Source organism: Pinus tabuliformis, chromosome 4_1 (assembly GCF_031772625.1).
Source record: "Pinus tabuliformis cultivar Carrire ecotype Pingquan chromosome 4_1, CPIR1, whole genome shotgun sequence".
Lineage (NCBI taxonomy): Eukaryota > Viridiplantae > Streptophyta > Pinopsida > Pinales > Pinaceae > Pinus > Pinus tabuliformis.
The window spans coordinates 921221346-921246415 of NC_142303.1; the positions used below are offsets into that span (position 1 = coordinate 921221346).

General features: G+C 37.1%; 1 pseudogene; it reads right to left on the minus strand.

The window, feature by feature from the left end:
• Positions 1–16280: 16280 nt before the first annotated feature.
• On the minus strand, positions 16281–24297 carry LOC149179167 (multicopper oxidase LPR2-like; annotated as a pseudogene).
• Positions 24298–25070: the final 773 nt, after the last annotated feature.

The following is a 25070-nucleotide window of genomic DNA, read 5'->3' on the forward strand; positions in this document are numbered from 1 at the left end:
GGGTGGGGGACTGGTACCTATTTGAGGACTTCACAGAAATTAGGGTCTATGGGTGTGAGTTTCCTCCTTATTGCTTGCTTGTGTTTATGCCCATGAGGATTTTCACTCTCGAATTCAATAGATAGATCTTTAATGTAGACCAAGTTAACTTTGTCCATGCTAAGAAGGGATATATTATTTTTAAGTTGGGAAAGCCTGTGGGACCTTTTAGTGTCAGTTCCAAGCAGGCCCATAGGGTATTTGAGGAATTACTCAAACAGATGAATTTTGACCTAGGGGAAGTTTGGCATTATGCTCCTCATGGCATGATTTCCACGAGAAGAGAGAGCATAAAGGATTTGACTTATGAACATGAGGATAGGCATGAGAATGAACATGAGGATGGGCCTGAGATCAAATGGAAATATAACTTCGATTCATGGCCTATTAATACAGAGAAGGATATTGAGACTCCAACATCGAAGGAAAAGGAACATAAAAGGACCATTGACCAAACTGAAGATGTCGAGATGGAAGATATATACCCCAGTAAAAATGCAAAGACCCAAGAGATAAAGGAAGAAGAAACTGAAACCAGGTTGGTAGAGACAAGACCAGATCAACCAGGTTTTCAAGTGACTTTGGAAGACCCATTACAGATTTCTACCTCATCCTCTTCATAGGTAGCCATTTAAAGTTCCAAAGGAAGTGCAACTGCTACTAAGCCAAGTTGCCTATTGGGAAGCCCATTGAAGAAAGAAACAAGAAGGTAAGGGAAGAGATGCAGCAACAAATGGCATCTCGCTTAGTCCTGTATCAGACCAGACTTCTGGTTGCCATGGACTTAGAAAGAAATATAATGAATTTCTCCCTGCAACACCCTCTAGCATAGTCATTGCCTTAGGGCTCTTAGTTCAAGGCCCTGGACGTTTCATTAGACTTAACCAGTGTCCCTTTGTCGGAAAACATTAAATTTCGTAGGCAAGTGGGGGGAATGTTTTACAATGAGCTCAATAGAAATGCAATGACCATCAGTGAGGCTAAGAAGTTGCTATAGAAGGTCGCAACAAGGTTGAAACAAGAGAGAGCTAACTCCAGAGCTTTGCACATGCAGAAGAAGAGCTTCAAAGATATGATTATGAAGTTGGGGGTAAATCTAGAAGACAAAGTTGCATTTGAAGCCCTCCTCTAAATTTCACAAGACGAAATACAAGAGTTAAGGCACAAACTGAAGATGTCAGGAAGTGAACATGTGTAATCTAAGGAACTTTCACATGTGGAAGAAGAGAAAGAAATCCCAACGAAATAAATGATACAAAGAAATAATGAGATAGTAGCCCTCAAGCAGCAAGCAACAAAACTTTAGCAGAGGATAGACACACACAATTGTGTAGTGCTTGCACCTAAAAATACCCAAAATCACACAGAGTAACTCACCAAGACCCTCATTGAACTCCACCTTTAGGAAGGGGAGGTTAAGAAAGTGCAGAACGATTTGGACACTGCACAAGAAACCTAGCACAAAAAGAAAAACAACATGAGGCAACCAGGACCAATGGAGACCTAATTGGTAAGAACCTACATGCAGCAAACGAGGAGATTATTGAGCTAAAAGGCAAGCTAAAAGGAAACATGTCTCTCCTACAGGCCAAGAAACTTGTATGGGATGAAACCAGAGCAGAAATGAAAACCAACTAGGAGTCCATAACTATGATGGATAAACAAAAGGTTGTGATCAAGGATTATTATTTTTTCATCTTAATTCCCAAAGAATATGAGGAAAAGAACTCCCATATTGCCAAGAAGTTCATTCAGATTGCAAATGAAAGGCCACTTAGTGAGTTGAGGCCAATTAATGTAGTCGATAAAGTGTCTACTATCATGGAGATCTCTAAAGTTGTCGACAAGGAGGAGGCCAAAGTCAAAGTTGAGGAATGCCGAGGGGTGGTATACAAAGATGTGGATGCTTTCCATGATGAGTTTAATGAAAGAGTCAAGGCAGGGTTTCCTAGTTGCTGGGATCTTGTGGTAATGTTAATCCCTTGGACACAATACATACAAATGTTAGTGGAGACCAAAATCAAGGCAAATTCCTCTCATGAGAAGATTTCCACCCTTAAAGGTAAAACAATGGTTAACTATCTCAGAAAGGAATTCCAGTTGTTAGGTTTGGTAAAGACCTTGTTCCGTCTTAGGTTAGACTATACAGGGGTCACGAATCTCACGATCATATATCAAGGTGTGAGCAGTTTGTCAATCCTCCTGTGCTCTAGATCATCAACCTAGTGACGCTGCCTCCATAAATTTTTTACCATGAATAAGGTTGTTGTTGATCATGTCGATCATGACATTTTGATTTTTTGTTTTATGTAAATATTTTATTTCAGAAGAAACTATGTCAATTAGTTAGAATTCGGTTAGTACAATTGTGCCACTGAGCACGCTGATATTTTGTTATGATGATTCACTTCTAAATCAAGAAAGAATATTTTGTAATCGGTCGTCCCTCTATGGACCTATAAAAATAGTTTATGATACATAATCAAGGGTTCAAAATTTTGGTTTTGCAAGAGAGAAGCTCTGCAAGTTTTCAATGAAATGTATGCTCTGTGAAAGATTAATAAAAGTTTTTGGTGAACTCATATAAATGTGCATTACGTATTTATTCTTGTGTTTGTTCCATATGTTCTCACTCTTCTTCTTAGATTACATGTAATAACAACTACTAGATATGTTTTTCATGGAATTATGGATTCATCTAGGTCTAAAGTTGATTAAAGATGCCTATAATTGATATGGATTGTTATCCTTAAAATGTGCTCCATGTATCTCAACACTTCATTTAAACATCCTTCTTATACATTTCACACTAAACTTCAATGAACAAGATTATTAAGTTTAAGCCATGTGCATTGGTTTTCTTTCCTCTTTATTTCTTCCATCTGATATACTACAAAAGACATGTAAAGTTGAATGTGTATATGATGTTGGTTGCTAAAGCCATATATTAATGCTTCTGTTAGTTCTATTTGGATTTCAATCTTGTACTTCTCCTCTTAGGGGAGGTCCTGAATCAATTTCACCTAGAATATGATAAATACTAAGTGTATTAGAAAATATCAGTAGATCCTAGAAGCACTCATCAAGATGTCCTAGGCACTAGTCTCCTTTCAACCCATAAGATGTCTCTAGGAGCTACAACAACTTTGATGAGTGAGAGTGTATAGATTGAGCCATCCTCATTCGAGGAAGTAATGCAACAACTAGTATGGGTTGATTCCATGGTAGAGGAGTATGACTCCATTATCAGAAACAGTGTTTGGGAAGTGTTCCCAAGACCAACAAACAAGTCAGTGGTGAGTTCTAGATGGATTTACAAGGTAAAGCAAGCAGCAGATGGGAGTGTGGAGAAACATAAGGAAAAATTTGTGGCTAAAGGTTTCTCTCAGGTGGAGGGAATTGATTAAAAGGATACCTTTGCTCTAGTAGCAAGGTACTCTTCAATCATATATATTCTAGCACATTCAATGTAGATGGGATGGAAGATACATCAAATGGATGTGAAGACAACATTCCTCAACAGAGTGATTGAAGAAGATGTGTACATTGAGAAGCCAGAAGGATTTTAGACCTTCAACAGAGAGTCACATGTGTGCAGACTCAAGCGAGCGCTATATGGATTGAAACAAGCACCCAATGCTTAGTACACCAGGATTGATAACTATTTCACCAAGTTGGGCTTCACTAAAAGTGAAGCAGATGCAAACCTTTACCATATTGTGGTTGAAGGTAAATTGTTGATTATAGTATTATATTTCGATGATTTAATTTTAACAAGTGATGAGAAGCTGGTAAAATCTAGCAAGGAGGATATTGCAAGAGAATTCGAGATGAAGGACCTCAGGCTCATGCATTATTTCCTTGGTATGGAAGTATGGCAAGGAGATGAGGAACTATTTGTCTCTTAGGGAAAGTATGCCAACAATATACTGAAGAAGTTGCATATGGAGAGAAGCAAACCCATGGAGACTCCTCTAGCAGGGAATTGGATGAGGAGGATGCTACTTCAAGAGAAGTAGTGGAGGCTACTATTTATAGGTAGCTTGTGGGTTCACTTATGTATTTGGTGAACACACGACCTGACATATGTTTTGTAGTTAACCAGCTTAGTCAAGCAATGGTCAAGCCAACCAAAATTTATTGGAAGGAAGTTAAACATGTGTTGAGGTACCTTAGAGGCACCACACAGTTTGGTATTTGGCACAGACGGATAGAGGGAGCGAAGCTTCAAGGCTTCACAAATGAATATTGGTTAGGGAGTCCATTCGAAAGGAAGAGCACATCAAGGGGAATCTTCAATATTGGGTCAACAAGAGTTTCTTGGTACAACAGGAAGTAGAGATCAGTTGCACTCGGTTCGATAGAAGCAGAGTACATGGTTGCTAGTCAAGTAGATTATGAGGCTATCTGGATGAGGAAGATCCTTGTTGGGTTATTTGGTCAGCATATGGATCCTACAATGATTTACTGTGACAATAATAGTTGTATCAAACTCTCCGAGAATCCATTTTTTCATGATTGGTCCAAGCATATCGACATCTGGTATCACCATCTACGAGATTGTGTGTAGAGAAGAATCATGTTGCTAGAGTACATTCCTATAAAGGAACATGATGCAAACATCTTAACTAAGGCACTGTCAAGAGGAAAATTTGAGTTTCATAGAGGCAAGATTGGGGTATCTAATAATCCCTTTCTTGTTGATAGGGGGTGTTGAAAATGCAACAAGAAAATCCTAATTCTTTTTCCTTGAATTAAATTAGGAATAAATTGTAATTCCACATAACAAGACAACCTGTACAAATTAACTAAGTTAAATTGACTTAGTTTTCTCAGTTAATTCAAGTTGAGGGTCTAACTAGAGTCATGTAGAGTGTCTACTACATTATAGGATCCATGGTTGAGTTTATTTTGAGTTGTAAATAATTAATTAAATTTAACTGAGTTAAAGTCAATTAAAATAGTTCCAACTTATGGAGGAACTAGTAGGAGGTCAGACAATGGGGTTCTGCTTCATGTCTTCAACCAGTTAACTGATGATTCACTCATAAATAACTCATGCATGTCAGATCTGAGAGTTACCTAGTTGATATTGGAGTTCAGGGACAATGTACTATCAGTTGTATAATCATCTAAATTGTATAGGTGGTGCATGTAGTGAGAGTAAGGCCTCTGAGGATTTCCCAATTCATATTGACGAATTTCCCTAATTAATAGGGCCTAATTCCCAAGGAAACAACCCAAGTAAATAGGGACTTGGGCAAGCCAAAATTTGGTTAAGTATTGACTAGAGTTTGTCTAGGAAGCAATGAGACATATAGAGATAATGCAGAGGTTTCTCGAGTTTGAGAAAAGAATTGTAATATTCTCATATTTTCTGACTAGTGCAATATACAGATAGCAGGGGTTTTTAGTTCTAGCTTTCCCCAAGAAATCATTGTGTAATATGTTGATTTAATTATTTCTCTTATATGCTTCGTGATTTCATGATCATTTATTTGTTTCCACTAATGAGTAGAGTAGATTCAAGTCTATTGTTTTAGTAAATTACAATTAGCAGTTTGAATCTACAAGGAATTTCTACAGTTCCAACATAGCAACTGAAACTAAATTCTTCTTCAGACTCAAAACATACATGACATCCTTTAATGTGAGAGAATAACCAAACTCACTTTGAAAGGTAACAACATCGATGTCAGTCGCGTTATACCTTCCATCATCTCCCATCTCGATGTGCACCTAGAGGTCCTTGTCCTCCAAGTCACTGGAAAATTATTTGTTTCCCGTCATATGGAATGAGTCTCCACTATCCATACACCAGACACTACCCATCTCTGATGTCACCATGCATGCAATGAGGGTGAAATCCAACTCAAATTGTGAAGCTAGAGCTTCACTTGCCACTCCTCCTATGGGCTTCTTGTCGGCCTCCTTGTGCAGACAATTTGTGGCATAGTGTCCTAGCTCATGACAGTGAAAACAATTAATATTCGATAAGTCCTTTTCGCCCTGATTGGAATTCCCTTTGGATTTGGATTTATTCCCTTCCCCTTTCTTTGCCTTTCCATCCAAGGCACAATTCTCCTCATCATTATGCTTTGATGAAGTTCCATCTCTAGTGTATCACCTTATCTCTTCTTGCTCCAAATCAGACCACAAACGCTCCCACTTTGGTTGACACTCCCTCCCATTTATCTAATCCTGGTAGTCGTACCAGCTCTTGGGAAGGCCTAGAAGTGCCAGGTTAACGTTATCTTCTTCAAAAACTGTAATACCAATGCTCCCAATCTCATCCTAACATTGGGTGAACCTGCTCAAGTATTGTGGTATTGTGTTACCCTTCTCCATTTTGATTTTCTGAAGCTTATCCTTCAGTGCCAACTTCTTGTGGTCAATGTTGTTCTGAAAAAAGTCTATCAAGGCTTGGCACATTGCATATGGTGTATCCTTCCCATGGATATTCGAGACAATATGATCTCGAACTCCTTCTAGTATGATCCTCCTTGCCTTTGCCAAACATTTCTTCCACTCTACCAGATCTTCAGCATCAACTGTTGGAGGATTAGGAATATCATTGTGTATGAATTCCTTCAACCCATTATCTTTCAACACTACCTCCATCTTGTCCTTCCAAGTAATATAATTTAAGCCACCCTCAAGGGCATACTTGAGTCTCAATCCATAGAAAGACATCCCGCTGGATCTGAAGAATGATCCTGCAAATTCTATTTCACCTATAAAGATAAACTTGTATTCTTCTCTTCTAGTGATATTTCAACTCTGATACCATGTAGAAATTCCTTGTAGATTCAAACTTCTTATGTAATATGCTAAAATAAAATAATTGAATCTACTCTACTCATCAACTGAAACAATTAACAATCGCAAAATCATGAAGCATACAAGAGAAATAATTCAATCAACACATTACAAAATGATTTCCTGGGGAAAGAAAGAACTAAAAAGCCCTGCTATATGTATATTGCATTAGTAAAAAAGTATGAGAAGATTACAATGATTTTCTCAAGCCCAAGCAACCTCTGCACTATCTCTATATCTCTCACAGCTTCTTAGACAATCCTTGGACAATACTTAACCAATTTTATGCTTTTCCAAGTCCCTATTTCCTTATGCTATTTCCTTGGGAATTAGCCCCTATTAATTAGGGAATTTCCTCAATTGGAATTGTGTAATCCATCATAGGCCTTCTTTTGACTGCATGCACCACCTATACAATTTGGATGATTATACAATTGATAGTACACTTCCCTTGAAATCCAATATCAACTGGGTAACTCTCAGATCTCACATGCATGACTTATTTATGGTTGAATTATCAGTTAAATGGTTGAAAACATGAAGCAACACCCCACTATTACACCTCATACTAGTTCCTCCAACAGTTGGAACTAGTTTAACTGACTTTAACTCAATTAAACTAAATTAATTAATTACAACTCAAAATAAACTCAACCAGGTATCTTATAAAGTAGGAGCCACTCTACATGACTTTAGTTAGACCCTCAACTCGAATTAACTGAACCAAATAAGTCAATTTAACTTAGTTAACTTGTACAAGTTGTCTTGTGATGTGGAATTGCAATTTTTCTCCTAATTTAATTCAAGGGAAATTAAATTAGGATTTTCTTGTTGCAATTTCAACATATCTTCAGAGATAAGCTACCACCATTCTAACTAGCTTGTATAGCTTTATATTTCATAGCCTTTTTCTATTTCACTTATTAAGATAATGTAGTTCTCGATATATTATTGTTCTCTCTACAAATTTCTTTATGTGTGTTTCTATTCATGTCCATACTTTTCATTTCACTTTATATACATTCAAGATTAGCTTGTTAGTGAGTATGTTGCTCCAATTCGTAGATATGTTAAAAAGATGCAAAAAAACACCCGTGAAATATATTTATAGTAGAGGTCCATTCATTGTAAAAAAATCATATCATTGATTCATTTTATTTTATTTTATTTACATATAATATGTTAATTATTCTAATATAATTGAGTAAACATGTTTGGCTTCTATGAATCATTTGGTATTAGAGTGAAAACTTTCATAGATGAAGTTAAATGATCATATGCTTTTCCATCACCATTTTATATATATTTATATCATGGATGTAGCAAGAAAGATTATATTTTCTTTTTTTTTAATAAAATGAGAATTAAGCTCATTAATACAATAAATAAAACATTTGAAAAATACAAATATGAAAAAATTATTATAATTAAACATGCTCAAAGAAACTAGAAACAACAAAAAAATTATTTTTGAAGAAAAAGCCAAGGACAATGACCATGATGATGAAGAAAACCCAAGGATTAAAGTCAATGATGCATTCTTTATAGAATGCATAAAATACTTCCATGAAACAAGGATGGTAGAAAAGCTGAGTGGGTAATAAGGCAACACTCATTTTAGAACTCAATTGGGGTTTGTAAATACACAAGGAAATTTTATAAGTCAATATCTTTAACAAAAAATAACAAACAGTTTCTCAACATGGATAATATGATATATCAACAAACTTGTATAAATTTCTTAGTACTCAAGGACTCCTCTCTATTCTATTCTCCAACTAATACATGGCTCAGGTTACGATGGTGCTAAGGCAAACATATCAATCTGCAGAATAATCCTCTACATGCTAAGATCAAGTTATGGCTTGTTTAATAACAAATTCGAGGTCATGAGTAGAAAAATGCACAAGAAAGACTCAAATTATCATTCATGCATTAGTACACTCTCGCATATTCAACCTTGTATAAATGCGAAAATGCAAGAAGCAACTTTCATGGAAGGAAATGTCTATGGATTATAATTAATCATCCATATCATAATGATATCACTATAATGGAGAAGGTTTTGAAAATTCTTCTAGAGGTAAAATTAAATTAAAATTAAAATTAAATTTTATTACCTTTCTTTTGGAGGACTTTGGAGGACAAAGCAATTTTGAAGAAAATTTTGAAAAAGAAGATAATGTTTATGTAAATAAAATGAAGATATAGCTCTAAGGGTTAGCTCAAGCCATGTAGACTCTAGAGTCAAATGTGAAATTTGTTGCTAATTATTGTTGATCACAGATTCAATTTTCTTCAAATATCTATAAATAAATTTTAATAAATATCATAGACATATACCATGAATTACCTAAACCATTAAATATAAACCACTCTCTTACATCCAATGCCAATCTACTGAGTGACACTGTTGAGATTCTGGATTGCTGTTGAGGACAATGAATCTCGAATTGAATCAAGCGCTCGACTAGCGAATCAAGTTCTCTCACACGAATAGCAAGATCGTGATATATCTTATCACTCGACAAGGCAACACGAATAGTGAGATCATGATACATCTTATCACTCATCAAGGCAAAGAATTAGCGGGATCAGGCCTGGAATTTGAGGTCCTACAGGATGTATTTTGGATTTGAGAATGTATTTGAAAGTTGTTGAAAATTTGTTACTGTCAAATTTGACGTGTGTTATAATAAGTAAGCTATCAAAATGACTTCCAATTTTAAAGTTAAATCGTCAAAATATCTAATACCTTAAGCACAAGTAAAGATAGCCTACAATAGAATATTATGAATATTATAATATCTCATTCAACTATACATACAAATTATAGTACATCACATTAACTTTATGTCAATAGATTGGTGAGAATTTTAACACTGTATTTATGCCCCTATTTATTAGGATACCAAATCCCTATGAATGGAAGATGGTTTGTATACCTTTGTAATTAGTATTATTTTTCCCTTTTTGTTATCGGATTCTCATTCTGAACTTTTGGGGTTCAGGAGCTTGTTTAGTTATCATCAACAAATATTGGGTTTCCATTAGACCTGGAATGTGCATGGAAACAGTAAGTTCACATTTCCATCCTTCTATGCATCCTTGCCTCCTTGCGCAAGAATGGGCTGCTGAAGAAAGCTTATGAGCTCTCAGTGCTTACAATGCTAAAGTGGGACTTCTAATTTTCTCCTCAACAGGGAAGTTATAAGAATTCATCAATCCCATGTGTATTCGATGAATATTTTCCCTAACTATTAGATTTCTATTCTACATAATTCTTTGGAATGTTTGACTTCACTTTTATTCGTTAGACTATAAATGTGCATTTCCCTAAACTGAATGTTTGATTTCTCTCATTATTATTTCTCACTCTCTATTTACATAAAGTAATGAAAGAGTTTTAGGGATAACTGTAAAGTGATCTACTCTTGGAAAGTCTCTGCCATTATTTTGGATATAACATGAATAGGCGGTTAGATACATGTTTGATTATCGTTAGATATATTTTTTATTATCGTTTCACAGTTCCGCATAAATGATTCATTGTTCTTTCACTTGGAGAGAAAATTTTGGGCATAACTATCTATGTTGACTCGTTAAAGAAAGGCATTAGCTTTTATTCTGGACTTGTAAAGCTTTAGGTTGATATGATTCATTGTTCTTTCACGTTGGATTGGAGAGAAAATTTTGGGTATAATTGTCTACTGTTTACTGGTTAAAGGTCAAAGGTATTAGCTTTTATTTTGGACTAGTAAAGATTTAGATTGATGATACTTCAGAACTGAAATAAACATTTGGAAATTGATAATTATGTAGTCATGGGGTTAAGTTCCAATGGTTTTCGAAAAAGGCTTTCCTTACCCCAAAACTCGAGGCTTTCCTTACCCTAAAACTCAATAGACTTATATTGGAGTTTCAAAGCAATGGAAATTGATAACTCCTTTGTATCCATTTATTTAATTTCTCCAATGTGTGTTCGGGGGGAATATTCAATGCACTCAACATTTGTGAAAACGAGGTATTTCTCTTAATTGAGTAGAGGTTGTAGTTTTTTGTTGGTAGAGGCAGGCCTGGAATTTGACGTCCCACAAGACGTATTTTGGATTTCAGAATGTATTTGACAGTTGTTGAAAATTTTTGTCCGTAAGTAAACTATCAAAATGATTTCCAATTTTAAAGTTAAATCATCAAAATATCTAATACCTTAAGCACAAGTAAAGATAGCCTACAATAGAATATTATGAATATTATAATACCTCATTCAACTATATGTACAAATTATAGTACATTACATTAACTTTATGTCAATAAATTGGTGAGAATTTTAACACTGTATTTATGCTCCTATATATTAGGATACCAAACCCCTATGAACGGAAGATGATTGGTATACGTCTATAATTAATATTATTTTTCCATTTTTGTTATCAGATTCTCATTCTGAACTTTTGGGGTTCACGAGCTTGTTTAGTTATCATCAACAGATATTGGGTTTCCATTAAATTTGGAATGTGTACGGAAATAGTAAGTTCACAGTTCCATCCTCCTATGCATCCTTGCCTCCTTGCACAAGGATAGGCTACTGAAGAAAGTTTATGAGCTCTCAGTGCTTGCGATGTTAAAGTGGGACTTCTAATTTTCTCCTCAATAGGGAAGTTATAAGAATTCATCAATCCCATGTGTGTTCGATGAGTATTTTCCCTAACTATTAGATTTCTATTTTACATAATTCTTTGGAATGTTTGACTTCACTTTTATTCGCTAGATTATTAATGTGTATTCCCTAGACCGAATGTTTGATTTCTCTTAATATTATTTCTCACTCTCTATTTACATAAAGTAAAGAAAGTGTTTTAGGGATAACTGTAAAGCGATCTACTCTTGGATAGGTAGTTAGATATATGTTTGATTATCATTAGATATATTCTTTATTATCGTTTCACAGTTCCGCATAAATGATTCATTGTTTTTTCACTTGGAGAGAAAATTTTGGACATAAATATCTATGTTGACTTGTTAAAGAAAGGCATTAGCTTTTATTATGGACTTGTAAAGCTTTAGGTTGATATGATTCATTGTTCTTGCACGTTGGACTGGAGAGAAAATTTTGGGCATAATCGTCTATAGTTGACTGGTTAAAGGTCAAAGGTATTAGCTTTTAATTTTGGACTTGTAAAGCTTTAGATTGATGATACTTCAAAACTGAAATAAACATTTGGCAATTGATAATTATGTAGTCATGGGGTTAAGTTCCAACGGTTTTCGATGAAGGCTTTCCTTACCCCAAAACTCGAGGCTTTCCTTACGCTAACACTCGAATAGACTTATATTGGAGTTTCAAAGCAATAGAAATTGATAACTCCTTTGTATCCATTTATTTAATTTCTCCAATGTGTGTGCAGGGGGAATATTCAATGCATTCAACATTTGTGAAAACGAGGTATTTCTCTTAACTGAATAGAGGTTGTAGTTTTTTGTTGGTAGAGGTTGCAATTTTTAGTCAGCATCCTGCACTCTATGAAACAGTTTGGAAAGTGGTTGTCTAATTATGGAATAGGGAGATTGACATTTCTAAATTTACTTAGAACGTAAAATGAAGGGCATCGAAAATGTAAAAACATCATGAAATTTTTGTTTGACAAGCAAAAAGAATTTGAAATTCTAGGCCTGAGCCGGACAACAATGACGCTTACGAGCCTTTACCATGCCAAAAATTCATGTTGGAAAATCTCTCAACTATTAATTAGCCAGCGTTGAGAAGTTGGTTAGCCTGCTTCAATGAATGCTTCATAGACTGGGTCGTCTACTTAATCCACATAAAAAGAATTAGCGGGACAGCATGCCAGCAATTCACGGTGGAAAATATATCAACTATTAATTAGCAAGCGTTGAGAAGTTGGTTAGCCTGCTTCAACGACTGGGTCGTCTACTTAATCCAAATAACCTGGGACTAGGTCTTTTACTGGATCAATGGACTTATAGAAAACTCATATGTGAATTCCATTCTAGAGAGATATCTTTGATGGATTATTGCTTCACCCACAGGAAGTTGGTAGATAGTCATGGAATGTGTGAGGAATGTGCATTTTCAATGCGTAATGTCTCAAGTTTTGCAGAAGGCAATATCAACCAATCCAATTGGTTCACGTGCATTTTAATGACGACATACTTGTCAAAGATAGGAGATGTAAAGAGACTGCTGATAAATGGGCACATGGATGATTTCACCACAGAGGAAATAGAGTCTGAGGAGAAAGCATACAACCGTTGGGTGAGTAAGGACTTGGGCTCTTGCAGAAATGGTTGTTTGAATGACATTGTATTTTTAGAAAATTTCAAGAGTTTTTTCTTTAATGGGCATGAGGACGGTATTCTAAAACCCCAATGGAATGCATCTGATTATGGTGGAAATGTTGTGGAGAGAGTGTTGGAGGAGGAAGATGAGTCAAAAATTCAATCTGGGTGTGTTTGTTGAGGCAATCGGGGAACATCTTTGAGGTTTTTGTTAATTCCCCAACCGAATCTGATGTGGGTGCATCCTCATCTATGGCTGATGGTGAAATGACCTCAATGGAGGTGGTGGAGAGAACTGATGACAATGTTAGGGATTTGAAATTGGCTGCTGACGGGGTTCAACGTTTTTCCCGGAGACTTGAAGTTGATCAGGTTGATGATGCCTGAGTAGATTTCCAGTCTCATAACTATGCTGATAAGTATATTGCGCATCCTGAAATTATTACACATTAATGTGCAATGGAATGTCATGTAATACTTGCATAATAACAAGGGAAGGTACATTCTATGATCAGGGCTTCCAAAGACTGGACTCTATTTAAGAACCTCAGGAGATTGGGAGATTGAATTCTATACCAACTTCATAACGCTTTAGTAGTACTGCTTTGGAGGATAAGTTTTTTGAAATTGCAGAGAATGGAAATTGTATCTGAAGGTATGACAACTTTTTTTTGATGGTAGTGATGATTTAGGTTTAAGGAGTCTATGTTCTAGTGGTTCTAAAGAGGTTCTTCCAAAATCTTCGAAAGTGTCCCGTGCACCCTAGTATGACAAAGCATTTTGATGGTAATCGTTATTTAAGTCATAAAAGATGGTTTGTAACATGCTAAAATGTAAGATAATATCATAATTGTATAGAATTGCTGGGTAGAAGTAATTTATTACATTGTCAATTTGATCAATAGAATCTAAACCAACACAATTTCATATAATAAATCAAATTAGCTATGCAGTGGCAGGAAAACATATATGAGGCATCTGTGCGTTTGTAGAATATTACCAACACAGTTTCATATAATAAACTAAAATAGCTATGGAGTGGCAGGAAACCGTCTATGAGGCATATGTGTGTGTTTTGCAGCATTTTGTATGCTCAAGGAAAAGTGACAAGGTTTCATGTATGTTGTGCAATCGTTTCCGTTCTACAATTAGAAATAAAAAGCTTTCATAACTTTCGATGTCGAGGATCACAAACTCATAATTTTTAAATTGGAAAATGGCAGAATCAAAACAGAATGAGCCAAAAAGAAGGATAAGTGGCTCTAGAATTATATATAGCTTTATTCACAAAGCCAGTACGATGGAGAATTCAGAAGCAAGATTCTATAAGGAAGAGATATGGAAAATATTAAGCACCATGTATTATAGATAATATTAAGCACCATGAATTAAGCCAATTATTGACTTACTGCTTTTTCACTTTGTCCATTGAATATCACATTATTTCCAAAAATCAATCCAAAATGGAGAATTCAGAACCAGAAGCAAGATCCTATCCAAAAAAAATGAGGAAGAATAGCAACTGAAGAGCAAGTCCAGAAGCAACCAATTATAAACTTCTTTTTTAATGGCCACTAATTGTATTGAGGCACATACATATGAGAAGGCAATTACAAATAAATAATTTATATATTTTGATTTCATTATTTTTGTATTTAAATAATAATTTTTTATTATTATTACCCTTATCTATATATATATATACAAAAGTTATTCTAATTTTTTTATTTTTAAAAGTTTTAAGAGTTAGTTCAAATGTTTTAGAGTTAAATATTAAGTTTTATCACAAGTTTGATTTTATTCAATTTTTTTGGGGTGACATTGTCCACCAAATTTATTATACATAAAATTTGGGGAAGTTATATATATAGCATGGAGTATGTTATAAGAATTCATCAATCCCATTATGTTGCATAATTCTTTGGAATGTTTGACTTCACTTTTATTCGTTAGACTATTAATGTGTATTTCCCTAGACTGAATGTTTGGTTTCTCTTATTATTATTTCTCACTCTCTATTTACATAAAGTAATGAAAGCATTTTAGGGATAACTGTAAAGCGATCTACTCTTGGAAAGTCTTTGCCATTATTTCAAATATAACATGAATAGGTAGTTAGATACATGTTTGATTATCATTAGATATATTTTTTATTATTGTTTCACAGTTCTGCATAAATGATTCATTGTTCTTTCACTTGAAGAGAAAATTTTGGGCATAACTATCTATGTTGACTCGTTAGAGAAAGGCATTAGCTTTTATTCTGGACTTGTAAAGCTTTAGGTTGATATGATTCATTGTTCTTTCACGTTGGACTCGAGAGAAAATTTTGGGCATAACCATCTATAGTTGACTGGTTAAAGGTCAAAGGTATTAGCTTTTAATTTTGGACTTGTAAAGCTTTAGATTGATGATACTTCAGAACTGAAATAAACATTTAGCAATTGATAATTATGTAGTCATAGGGTTAATTTCCAACAGTTTTCGAAGAAGGCTTTCCTTACCCCAAAACTTGAGGCTTTTCTTACCTTAAAACTCGAATAGACTTATTTTGGAGTTTCAAAGCAATAGAAATTGATAACTCCTTTGTATCCATTTATTTAATTTCTCTAATGTGTGCAGGGGAATATTCAATGCATTCAACATTTGTGAAAACGAGGAGGTATTTTTCAACATTTGTGAAAACGAGGTGTACGGGAGAAGACAAATTTTTCAAAATTTTCCAATTTCATAAAGCAGAGAGGGAGCAGATTATGCTTATGCTTTTTTGGCTGTGCGTTGAAGTTTACACGGAAATGATTTTTCCCTGTTTAGAAAAATGAAATCAATAAATACAACTCCTTATAAAAATGCAAAAATTTCCATATGTTATATTTATATTAAGAGTTCATTCATTGTAAAACATTATATGATTCATTAATAGTTTAAAGGAACGCGAACCGATCCATGCTGCCGCGCGTTATCCCTATCCGCATATTCATTTTGGAGGCAAAGATCCCCTTAATATTATTATTAATTATTATTATATATAAGAGGCAATCGAATGTACCAGAGAAGGCAAATTTTCCAATTTCATAAAGCAGAAACGGAGCAGATTATGCTTATGCTTTTTGGCTATGATTTCAAATCTGCAAATTTGAAATCCAACAGAATTAACATATTAGCCATTGATATTAAGATATGCGTATTCAGGAATCAGAATTATAATGATGTACAACATTCAATATAGATGTAGTTTGAGGGAAAGAGGACACTTACATGGCAGTGATATACGTAACCTGGTTCAGCACTCGCATTAAAGGGATAAGATTGATTAGACTCCAAGAGAGTGAAGGTAAGGAAAATGGTGGTCATATATCCAGGCCGCATCTTTGAACACGTTCTTCCACGTTCTCTCATTAGCAGGAGTTGCAATGACTGTACCCTGAGCATGCTTCTGTATATTGCATGCCACAACATTGTTCGTCTTGTTCATGCAGCTCTCAAATTCGGTCAAATTTACCAGCTTTATCTGACTGAGGGTCTTAAACAAGCCGAGATGAATATGGAGAGGATGGTTGTCCGGAGTGAGATTGATGATATGCCATAACTCGTTGGTTCCTTGCCTCGGCGTCTCAGTAGCCGGTGCCAGAAATGGTAAAGCATTGAGGAATAAATGGGTCGGATCACCCGTGGCGCTGTCGTATTCATACAATGTGATGTAACGCGTTTGTGTTGGTTATTTTTCAATGGAAAAATACCAAAAACCAAACAAAATAAACACCACAGAGGCAATGCTCTGTTTCCACTGTTCCAGGATCTTTTGCACAGGGAAGCTTTTTAAACAAATTTGCTCATAACAGTCCATTACACAGTCACAAAAACATTTTTATTTGCTTAAAACAAAAAGGACTGATACAATTTCATCCTCTGTGCAAAGAGGGATTCACTGGAGAGACTCTGTCTCTCTCTCGCTTCTGGTCTTCCACTGCTGTGGGTATTACATAAACAATCTCATGTTGTCTCTTGGTTTTGCAATGGCAAACCAATACAATACATCCCTGTTTTCAAATTCTTTTCGCACTGCTGTGCGTTCAATACATTTCCATGAACCAAAAAAAAACGTGCACAGGGTCAACACCATTACAATGCACCTCTGTTTTACAATGGCGAGCAAAACCATTACATCCCTATTTTTGTTTTATCGCACTGTTGTGCATTTACAAAAATCGCACTACTGTGTGCAGCCACCACATAACACCATTACATAAAAAAAGTTGTGCGCAGGCACAATACCCATCACTAAAAAAAACACGCACATCACTATACGCTGCCGCAGCCACAATACACCACAACAAAAAAAATATAACGTAACATGTTTTTCACACACGGGGTTACATAGCCATATATAAAAAAACATATAAAAATTAACATAAAGGACGTATGCCCCATAACCTTATTAAAGGGGCCTCCACCAAGATCTACGTAAAACATTAAATTCCATAACTCTTCTACGGCGGTCAACTGGAGAAAGTCTTTCACTCCACGCAATGCATTGATTTGCTGCAGGCCCGTATGCACCTTACGCAATCGACGGCTGAGGACGTGCGAGGAGATCGGACGGCGGAGATTGATATCGGAAGGCAGTTTGCAGCCGAACTTTAACGTCCGATAAATTACGTTGGCTGATGTCAGGGGAGAGCCACGCGTCTGCCCCATATTCCATCGGGTTCAAAAATACGGAAACTGCCTTGTGACCAAAGGCGGTCCGATATGCGTCAAGGTGGTTTGCGGTTTCGTTCTGGCGGTTTTGGGTGCAACGGTTTGGGCGTTGGTACGACTGCTGAGTCGGCTGCCCACGTCCGCCTGCTGTCTGCAGTTGGAATTAACATTCCAACACTCCCCTTTAATTTCAACTGCTGGGCATTCAAACATACCCAAACACTTCCTCACATAGAGGGATTCACCAACACTGCTGTTACAAAAACATCTTCCTCACATAGAGGGATTCACCAACTGCTTCTGATGCAGTTCACAAACAAACAAAGTTGTCTTCCTCTTAATAGAGGGATTAACCTGAAATTGTGCTTGAGAGCACCTTCCTCATGACAGAGGTATTCACCATTACAATGTGCTGAAGAGCACCTTCCTCATGACAGAGGGATTCACCATGTGACTGTGCTTAAGAGCACCTTCCTCATGACAGAGGGATTCACCTGTTACTATGCTGAAAAGCATCATCCTCTTGATAGAGGGATTTACCATGTGTATGCCAAAAAAAACATCTTCCTCTTGACAGAGGGATTTACCATGACACTGTGCTGAAAAGCACCTTTCTCTTTAACAGAGGGATTCACTAAATGACTGCTTCGAATGCAGTTCCAAAACAAACAATCATTGCACTGCTGTGTGTGCAAACTCATTACAATGTTCTTTTATGCTGATGCATATTCTTTGCTGCACTGTTGTGCCATCTTCTTTGCTGTGTCTACCCCACACTGCTGTGTCTACACCTGCACTGCTTGTGCACTTTTCAAAGACAAAATACTCTGTCTTTTCTGGAGCAATTACACTGTCCCAACTTACAAATTTACACTGCTGTGTGTAAATATTTCTTACATTCACTGCTGTTGCATATGTTGCATTTCAATTCAATGAACAACACATTCACTACACATACATTTACTGCTGTAAAGAAAAAAATTTCTTTTACATGTGCTGCTGTCCATTACCTTTCATTTCTTCAACAAAACTTCATGCTGCTGCATTTTCTTATTTGCATTGCTGTGTGCTTCTCCTTCTTGCCATCATGCTACTGTCCATAACTTCTTGCTGCTGCATTTTTCATATTCAGTGTTGTCCATACCCATAACCATAGACTGTCATCCCTGGGTTTTTATTTTCTGCTGCGTTGCCTCTGCAATTTGCACTATGGCTGCCTTTTGTTTCATCATACTGTTGTGTGCCCATACATTAACTCTTTACTCTCCATTACTTGCACATAGAGAGAAATCATCCTCACGCTGTTTTGCGCTGCATTCTCCACACAACAAAAAATTAACACAGGTTGCTGCCTTTTCTTTTTACACCCTTGCTTCACACAATCTTAGTCTTCATTCAATTTTTTTACACAATGCACTGTTGTGCAGTTCCTTTCATTTTTCTGCTGCCACACATTATCATTCACCCATGTGCATTAAAAATTTGTTGTCCCTATTTTTCTTTAGCCATTTCCGTGCATGTTGCATTGCATACAAAAAAAATATTACATTTTTCACTGCTGTGTGAAAAATTTCATTGCATTCTCAGCCACTGGGCATTTACGCTCTGCTGCGTTTTGCCTTCTTCTCATTTTCTTCTCACTGGTTTGCATTTTCATTCCCAATACAAAACATTTCCATCTGCTGTGTATTATACTCACTCTGCTGTGAGTATATTCTCTCACTTTACATAAAAGGAAAACTACATTCCATTGCTATGCATTTCAATGCATGTGCACCACAAAAAAAATTCAAATTGCTGTTTTATGTTTTGTCCTCCCACTGCTGTGAGGGTCTCCAAGCTCTGCATACTTTTCTTCTTGCGCTGCTGCTCTTTACATTTGAGCACTTCCCCCATTTCTTTTCTGCTCTTATGGCAGATTTGATTTCATGTCTTTCCTTTATAAAAAGAAGTCTTCATTAAAGAATGACTGTTAAGACAGTTCAGCAACAAAAATTACAAGCTCCCCTTTAATGTATGCTTTATCTTCTTTCAGCAGACTCTTCTCAAAAGAAACTTAGATTAGTTGCAAAGCTCAAGGGACTTTCACACTGTATTTCCTTCCTTCTCCATACTTGTGTAACTTTCTTCTTTTGTGTGGGTCTAGCTTGCATAGGAGCCCATCTTAAGTTACAGTCATGTGCCATATGCCCAATGTTATGACACTTGAAGCATTCAACTTTATTCATGAATAAGAATTCATGATTTCTTCTTGTGAAATTATTTCTTGGAGATTGTCGGGGACCACAACATCTATCTTTATGAAATGCTCTACAGTCTTTTGCCATATGACCAAAGTTTGAACAAGCATAACAATAACCAAAAAATGAACTTTGGTACCTGGGAGATGGAGGTTTCCTTGATGTACTTTTGAAGCCTTGCTGCCTTGAGATCCTTTGATGATCACCATTGCCTCTTGCCTTTTTGCCATCAGCTACATTTCTTCTTGGAGCTGGTTTTCTACTTGGAGCAAGATTTCTTCTATTGCAGCCTTCATTTTTCTCCTTGCCTTTGCTGGAACTAGGAGCTTCACAACTTCTTTCTGGCTTCTTCACATCTCCTTTGCTTAAAGCATCTTCATCCTTGTTTGAGGGTTCACCTACATACCCAAGTCCTGATTTATCAGATGGAGATCTGTGATAGCTGAGCATGTCATCCAAGGCTTGAGAGCTCTTCATGATCTTGTTCATCCCTTCAACCTTCTTCCTGAGGAGGACAATCTCTTCTTCCAACTTTTCACATACATTATTTTTCTTTGCTAGTTGTTCCTCAGTTTCTTCTTTGCTACAAGTAGCTTCAGCTGCTACTATTTTGAGGGAGATGATTTCTGACTTCATTTTGGAGAGTTCTGCTTGACTGCTCTCCATTTTCTTTTCAGCTCCTTGTGCTTGCTTCCTGGCTTCTTGTAATTCAGACTTAAGGGAGGTGACCTCTACCTTGTACTGTCCAATCTCTTCTACAAGTTTGTTCACTCTCTTGTGCCTTTGTTCAAGTTGACTTGACAAGGCGTCTTCCTGCTTCTTTGCTTCATTCAGCTGATTTGTCATAGACATGAATTCCTCATGATGTTTCCTCTTGCATTGATCAAGCTCCTTCTTAAGCTTAACAAGCTCTTCATCCCTTTCCTTTACTTGAAGTTTGATGAGGTCAACCTTCTCACATTCAGCTTCTATGATGGGTTCAGAATTTTCTTCTTGACTGTTGGTCATGGTCAGTGCTCCCTTTGCATGAAGGTCATGCAGTCTCTCCCATATCTCCTTTGCTGATGAACATTTTCCTAGTTTCTTTTTCACAGAATCAGGCAGTCCATTCAAGATTAGTTTTGCTGCTTGTGCATCATACTCCATGGATTCTTTATCCTTCTTGCTGTCATCAATCACTGATTCCCAGATTTCACTCCCTTGAAACTGTAAGAAAGCCCTCATTTTTATTTCCCATATATCAAGGTTCCCATCGAACTTTGGAGCTTCAAATAGAATGTATTCAAATGGATTGCCTTCTAGTTTAGTAGAGGAGGGAGACACATTTTTAGCAGGCTTCGAGGCTTTCTTCTTTGAACTTGCCATTCTTATTTAGGCTTTAAATACTTAACTGTGTTTTCTTTTAAATCACTGACTGTTCCTTTAACAGTAACAGAAAGGAAAGCTTTGAAAAATACCTTAACTCTTTTGGCTGAGTCTTCACACTGCTGGAGAGGTTTGACTGTTGCAACAACACCTTCCTTCAGCTTCTTTGAGTCTTCAAAGAGCCTGGACTAGCTCTGATACCACTGTTGGTTATTTTTCAATGGGAAAATACCAAAAACCAAACAAAATAAACACCACAGAGGCAATGCTCTGTTTCCACTGTTCCAGGATCTTTTGCACAGGGAAGCTTTTTAAACAAATTTGCTCATAACAGTCCATTACACAGTCACAAAAACATTTTTATTTGCTTAAAACAAAAAGGACTGATACAATTTCATCCTCTGTGCAAAGAGGGATTCACTGGAGAGACTCTGTCTCTCTCTCGCTTCTGGTCTTCCACTGCTGTGGGTATTACATAAACAATCTCATGCTATCTCTTGGTTTTGCGATGGCAAACCAATACAATACATCCCTGTTTTCAAATTCTTTTCGCACTGCTGTGCGTTCAATACATTTCCATGAACAAAAAAAACGTGCACAGGGTCAACACCATTACAATGCACCTCTGTTTTACAATGGCGAGCAAAACCATTACATCCCTGTTTTTGTTTTATCGCACTGCTGTGCATTTACAAAAATCGCACTACTGTGTGCAGCCACCACATAACACCATTACATAAAAAAAATTGTGCGCAGGCACAATACCCATCACCAAAAAAAACGCGCACATCACTATACGCTGCCGCAGCCACAATACACCACAACAAAAAAAATATAACGTAACATATTTTTCACACACGGGCTTACATAGCCATATATAAAAAAACATATAAAAATTAACATAAAGGACGTATGCCCCATAACCTTATTAAAGGGGCCTCCACCAAGATCTACGTAAAACATTAAATTCCATAACTCTTCTACGGCGATCAACTGGAGAAAGTCTTTCACTCCACGCAATGCATTGATTTTCTGCAGGCCCGTATGCACCTTACGCGATCGATGGCTGAGGACGCGCGAGGAGATCGGACGGCGGAGATTGATATCGGAAGGCAGTTTGCAGCCGAACTTCAACGTCCGATAAATTACGTTGGCTGATGTCAGGGGAGAGCCACGCGTCTGCCCCATATTCCATCGGGTTCAAAAATACGGAAACTGCCTTGTGACCAAAGGCGGTCCGATATGCGTCAAGGTGGTTTGCGGTTTCGTTCTGGCGGTTTTGGGTGCAACGGTTTGGGCGTTGGTACGACTGCTGAGTCGGCTGCCCACGTCCGCCTGCTGTCTGCAGTTGGAATTAACATTCCAACAGTTTGGGAAGAGGATATGAAACCAATCTCGTTGGGATCGGGGTGTCGGGTTCCTTAGTTTTCTCAATCACAAATTTCATAACTTTGTTGTTGAGATTATCGACGGCACTTCCGGAGTGTTATGGATAGGGAGCGCTGTTTGTGAGGATGGCCTCATCCGTGGATAACTTCGTGAAGTCGATGATGACGTCTGCGATCTCAGAGGGGCTCAGCAGCAATTTCTTAACGTTCACGGGCCTGGGTAAGTAGGAAGAGTCGGAGCCTATCTGAGTCATATGAAGTCCGTTACTCAGTGCGAAACTGTAGAATCTGGCGTTGCCGGTATTCACAATTCTGAAGCGATATTTCCTTCTCTGTACCTTCAAGTAAGGCCACGCCTTGCCATTCACTATTATTGCATCTCCAAAATACTCTGGCTGCAACGCCACACCATAGTTAGATAATTTCAGTCTGGAAAAATAAAAGCATGCAATGAATGATTTATGGATATAGTGCTATACCTGCCACTAGGGATGAATGGTGGGGTTTTCGCCGGTGGAGTTCATGTAAATGGATCCATTTTTAAGGAAACTTTTATCGGACACGAGAAGACTACGGTCATATTCCGGCCCTGAAGGAAGATTCAGAGGTGTCTCCACGGCCGGGTTTCGAATGATATAGGCGCCCACCAGGCCGGCCAAAAGATTTACTCTGGTGAGGCAGAGGGCGTGGTCATGGTACCACAGATTGCCGGGTTGCTGGACATTGACGTAGTGATATTGAGATTTGGTCCAGGCGGGTCCAGTGTCATTGAATCCCGCTGTAAACCACGCCAATGAGTTCCCATCGCTCTGCGGTTCATGGATTCCACCATGCAGGTGAACGACCGTTGGGACTCCGCCGTGTTTGGGCTGGGCAGTCACAACGGTGGGATCCCACGGAAGAATATGTCGAGAAGGCAAATAATTTTCCCACATCACGAATGTTTCTACGCCTTGGATGGCTTCGATCGTTGGACCTGGTACACTCGCACTCTCCCTCGATGTTCCATACGCAAATACAGCACTTGAGGGGAAATCTCTGTGAAATTTCTGTGAATATAAGAGACGAATCATTGGCACGGAAAAAAACATATATATATATATATATATATATATATATACAACTTATTTCCATGGAATACAATGCGCGTTTTAATGCATTAGGGATATATTTATATAGGTCCCGTACCCATTTTTTCTCAAACATCCCAATCCGAAGCTCGCCCGCCTTTAAATGTCCATCTTGGCCGACGATATACCCGTTTAGCTTGGGCACTTGCGGCAGCTCGTCCACGAACATCTCAAAAGTCGAAGCTATCTCCTGCAATTCCTCCTCAGTCACATTCGCAGCGTTTGCTAGAGAGAAGTGGATCAGAATTAAATTGCAAACCAGTACACTAGAAACATGCTGCATATTCTTTGCCAGCGTCATCTTCATCTTCATTTTCAGACCTGCAATAACATATTCGGTCTCATTAAAACCTAAGACTTGCTGTGAAGTATTTTCCATTCCTTGCATCTCTACATGGAGAAAATACATTTTTTCCTATAACATGGTTTCGCAGCATGAAATGCATACTTTAAATTAATTCTCGCGGATCAGAACAGTAGTACCCGCGATGCAAAGACACTCGGTGTGATGGCCTGGATGATTGCAATACCTCGTCATCAAATACAATTCGTTAGTTACTTCGTTCCGTGCTAAGGGAGAGTTGTCCATTTTTTTTTGGGGAGAAGGATCCATTTCTATTTAGGGGAGAGATTCCTAATGTTGTGCAAGGACCAGTAATTCATATAGTATTGGTCTCACCAAACCACCATAAATTGAGACTTTTGAAACCAATATTTAAACAAAAATAAATAACATTAAGTATAAATAAGTATTAATTTATGTCCAAAATTTCCCCATACATTGACCAGGCCCACAACTGTCCATAAATAGTATCTTACTACTTAAGACTGCAAACCATATTGACCCAACTAGAAAACAACTAAAACCATAAAGGCTTCCAAAATGGTCTATCCCAAAAGTACAAAGTAGCAGTCACTTCAACCCCCATTCATCAAAACTGTAGCTTTGCATCCCAAATAAATATGCCTACCTGCACATAACAAAAGGGAATGTATGTTAGCCATAACTGTTATGTTGTTCAACAACTAAACACCCTATGTTCAATAAATAACACCCAGACCCAATAATTGCAATAAATGACACCCAA